At 44.3% G+C, this 4,991-nt stretch overlaps 1 pseudogene; it reads right to left on the reverse strand.

Moving 5' to 3' along the window:
• Positions 1-3,868, reverse strand: part of LOC108803046 — a 17,841-nt pseudogene extending 13,973 nt beyond the window's left edge.
• Positions 3,869-4,991: the final 1,123 nt, after the last annotated feature.

Below are 4,991 nucleotides of genomic sequence, written 5' to 3' on the forward strand. Positions count from 1 at the left end.
GCTGTGCCCATTATGAGGGGCTCCCACCATCCCTGTGCTGAGTTCCCGGGTCTGTACACCCGCTGTGCCCATTATGAGGGGCTCCCACCATCACTGAGCTGAGTTCCTGGGTCTGTACACCTGCTGTGCCCATTATGAGGGGCTCCCACCATCCAAGAGCTGTGTAATGTATTATTTCTGGGATTTTGAGTACACTATAGCCAGTGGAATTGTACATTGATTCCTGTATAATTATTTTGAAACACTTTACATTTAATTATATTGCAATGCACAACACCCTATTTTTTTTTCTTTCCTTCCACCGCTCCAAGCTCGCCTGATGTGACTGTGGGGGAGGGGCATTAGAGTGTAAGCTCCTCTGTACACAGACTGATGTGACGGTGGGGGAGGGGACATTAGAGTGTAAGCTCCTCTGTGTACAGAGAATAATGTGACTGGGGGGGGGACATTAGAGTGTAAGCTACTCTGTAGGGTACAGATACTGATGTGACCGGCTCAGTGTTGCCTGTGTACAGCACTGCAGGATATGTCAGAGCTATATTATAATACCAGTGTGATTGGCTCAGTGTGGCGGAGGTGCGGCGGTGTGCAACGTTGTGCGGTGCCCCTAAAAGCCCATTTAAGGGGCAGAAAAATTGATCATGGATGGGAATTACTAAAATCGTATCATGTTCCTGATCCTGCATGGTCAACGTTTAAAGGGATAAAACAATATTCAGAAAAGATTTTCATGTCCCATTAATAGTGAAGAAGACTACAGCACAGCAACCAGAAATGCCAACGGTGGCAATTCTGCTGCGAACGTACGTAACATCGGCCGTTCGTGCGCACGTTCGAACAACATATTTCCGAATTCTATATCCGAAACCAAAATCCGAAATTCGTTTCTGAAATACGAATCCGAACAAAATCCGAAACCGAAATATGAAACGAAACAAACAGAGTACCCGAAATGAGAAAAACGAAAGAAACGAAATCCGAAACGGAACGAAACAAATTTTTTCCGGCTGCACATGTCTACCGTCCTGTGTATCCAGCACACGACCAATACAGTCCCGGCAGAAGTTACCTCTCCCTACCCCTTGATGCGCACGCACGCGGATTTGACAGGTGCCGTGTGATTAGCGCACGGATGGTGGTGTGAACGGGCCCCATGTGATGAACTGATTTTGGGCCAGCGGAGATCTCTGTGATTTCCTCACCAACCCATGGAGGTGTGAAGGGGCCCCATACCCAGCGGCACAACATGCATACCGCCAGACCCCTCTTTGCTGTTGGGCTTATTTTCACTCACCATCATACAGTTTCCACTTGTGCAATGCAAGGAAATGAGCGGACATTTTGAGCCCTATATGTATGTACACACACATACATGCAGGTTAGGGGTCACCCAGAACCTCTCCGTTAACTTCCCTCCCACCACCACTTTTAGGCTAAGCATGCACTGATTAGTGGACGGGATGTGGCTTAGTTTTATATGTCGTCCATTTCTTCAATGCATTTTTGAGGAGGGTAAGGAGTACATGTTAGATACTATAACTTTTATCATTTATTTAATATACTTTTTATATACTTTATCTTACTTTTTTTGAGGAGCAAGTCATAATGCCATAATTTCGGTTAAAGTTGGATATGGCTGAATCAAAGAAATTTGCAATCGTCAAATTTACAGAAGATGATGCTCCAGGCGTTACTCCACTTTCATGGCTGGAGGCTGATAACTCCACGTGTTACTATCCAGAGGCCAAAACTGACCAAAGGGACCAAAGGAGAGAGCACCTCAATAAGGAGGCCGTGAATCCACAGAATAGAAGCATACAAGGGGCACATCTGCAAAGTGCATGTTATGTACATGTATTGTGAGTATCTACTCTTTTGTATAGTAGATACTCACAATACATGTACAGGGAGTCCGATACAAGAAGTAAATTGACTCAACAAAAATGTAAACGGGATGAACCTTTTTTAGGGGAGATGGGACTCCCATCGGCCCCGAGGGAAGGGATGTCCCACTCAGGAGAGAGAAAAGAAAAATCAATACAGGGAACTCAACTAAACATGACCAACACAAAGACCATCCTAGACCAATATCTTCTCAAACGCCCTCAATAAATAGTTTACAGGTCATTAATCTAAGCCCATATACGTTCACTGAAATACAACTGAATCTGATTTCCAAAAGGACTAACTTTCTGTCCGGAGGCACCACCAGACAGATTTGGGATTGTCAAAGATGTCAATCTCTTTGCACGCAAGTTGTTACTTAAACAAATACATGACAAAGCAGATTTACCACTGGGAGGCCTACTTAGGGACTGGAATGACTTCTCCACAAGAGACTACAGAGCACTTAGGGACTTACAAGACCTACAGCTGACAAGGGTGGAAACGTAGTCATAATGACCAACGAGTACTACACTGAAATGGTTATGAGGATTTTGGACAATACAGTTTGGTACCAACCTATACTCTGCTATACCGATAGTATTGAGCGAGGATCGCTCAAGCAACACAGCGACAGCGGAGATCACCAATTTCTAATCCCTGAACCTCTATCACCAAACGCAGAACGCATGTCTATCTCAGCAAGGAAGAATTGATTGCTCTCAGGGAGCTTAAACAGGATATAAACATTATTATCAAACCGACTGACAAAAGGAGGTGCTATAGGAATCATGAACTACACTGACTAGATCATCTCCGACACAGAGTGAGATCAGGTCTGATTATCTACACGGGCGGGGGAGAGAGAAGAGTAACGCAAAAAGATAAATGTATAACAAATAAAGTATTTGTGGAGAGAGCTCCTGGGTGTCAAAAAATCGTTACAAACGGCGCAAAAAAACCCCTAAGTGTATCTCTCTAATAAACAAGTATACAAAATAAAAGTATATCAAAAAGTTTTAATGAACATATATCACCTCACACATAACATTTAAAACTTTAAAACCACATGCTGCTTCCCTATGATGACCCAAATATAGGACAATGTGATCAGAAATAAAGCAGAGTAAAGCAACAGTCACTAAGCAGAGTAAAGCAACAATCAACAGTCACTAGTTTAAACGGGTACACCGTTGTGGAGCGATGGGTACAGTTGTAGCAAGAGATGATGGAATTACTCGTTCACTTGTGGCCACAAGAAAGAGAGTCCCCATTTCCATGATGGATGTTTGTAATTCTGGTGATTGTTTCTGTCAAAGGATGACCAGGACTGGCGACACCGTATACTTGTGCAAAGGATAGCCCGGTAATTCCCCCTGTAAGTGTGGCGGCACAATGAAAGACTCCTCTCTCTCTGTCATCAGTTTCTGCAGCACATGTCTCCATTTTTTCTTCATCTCAGAGGCCTCATCCAGAGTCTCCACTGATGTCCCCGATGTTCTCCAGCCAAACTGCAGGACACACAGATACAGGCAGAGTCCTCAGTGCAGTAATACTCCAGGATCTTCTTATGGACAGAGCATTTCCTGTTCTCCAGGGAAGTGGTGAGGCCACATAAGATGTGTTCTGGTGACTTGCTGTGGACGCTCAGGTGGTTGTCACACAGAGAAGTTTCACACAGCAGGTACAGGAGTGTAAATACATTGAGTACAGAGGACCCCGGACTCCTCCTTAACTGGCTGAGCAGACAGGAAATTCTCCACTATGTTACTTAGTGTTATGTTCCTCTGCAGTGCAGGCCGCTCCTGGAACTCTTCTCTGCATTCAGGACAGGAGTATCCTTCAGACCCGTCCTGTGTATTCAGCACACGACCAATACAGTCCCGGCAGAAGTTTGTGTCCACATTTCAGGGTTACAGGATCTGTATAAAATGTTCAGACAGATGGAACATTCCAGCTCAGCTCTCAGATCGGCAGACGCCATCGCTGACAACAGAAGAGAAACGTCAGTGAAAGTCTCTGATACTCATTATCCCGGTGTGACGGGTTCTGTACACTCCTTCACAGGGCGAGGCTGAGACTCGTATACAGAGGACACGGATAATACACGGGAGGATTCCTGACAGTAATCTCCATATCTGAGGAAGAACCTTCTCATTTCTTTCTCCTGGCGTTTTTTAAGCATACTACATGTTCTTCTGAGCTGATTTTGCTTCTTTGAGTAAACGTCACCCCCTACGTATGATATTGCATTATGCCTCACTATCTTGTCGCCCAGCTTGGGACATACTTGTCTTAGTGTAACCATGTATTTTTGGCGGGAATATGACATCACTATGACATCACGGGGTGTAATTGAGCTCAGGGATTGGTTACCACGTTTTGTCCTATATGTATGTGTTTCACATGCATTTTTATCACATGTCCTGCCTGAGGAAGGGGATCCTGCGAGACCCAGAAATGTTGCACTGAGTGCGATTTATAAGCTGCATTTTCGTCAATAGACGTATTTCTGCTGCATCTGGAGGGCCGGTGTCCATATTTCTTTGTGTGTAAACCTCAGACTTGGATACTGAACCTGACCTCAATAAAGGAAAGGCCAAGAAGCTAAAATCATGATATTTTTTTTTTTTACTCCTGGGAGAAGAGGCCGGTGATAAAAGGATGACATACCAGAAACAGAAATACAAAACCATGTAACAAGGCGTCCATCAATGCAACAACACTCATCTGTTGCGCTCCCACCTTTCACTGAGCCTGGGTCCCTTTCATGCACCAGTTGCCGGATCTTTTTTTCTTGGAACATTCAACTTTTCCTTCCTCAGATATTTTTTTCTGATGCTCCACCTGTCTCCTCGCCAACTAACTAACCACAACCAGCCGGTTTGTTTCAGCTACACAATTTTCCACTTACAATTCCCTCTTACACACAATTTATCAGATATTTCTACATCCTGCTTCACACCTTCCCAACACCAATCCTCAGTTACAAAGTCTCTGCATTCCTCAAATACCTCTTCACCCATGCTTACTCTCATAGTCCTCCAATCCTCATCCCTTTAGATTCTGCTCCATCTAGTAGAGCTTCACTCCATCCTTCTATTCAA

The sequence above is a fragment of the Nanorana parkeri genome, unplaced genomic scaffold (assembly GCF_000935625.1).
Source record: "Nanorana parkeri isolate BGI_ZX_2015 unplaced genomic scaffold, ASM93562v1 scaffold3336, whole genome shotgun sequence".
Taxonomy (NCBI): Eukaryota; Metazoa; Chordata; class Amphibia; order Anura; family Dicroglossidae; genus Nanorana; species Nanorana parkeri.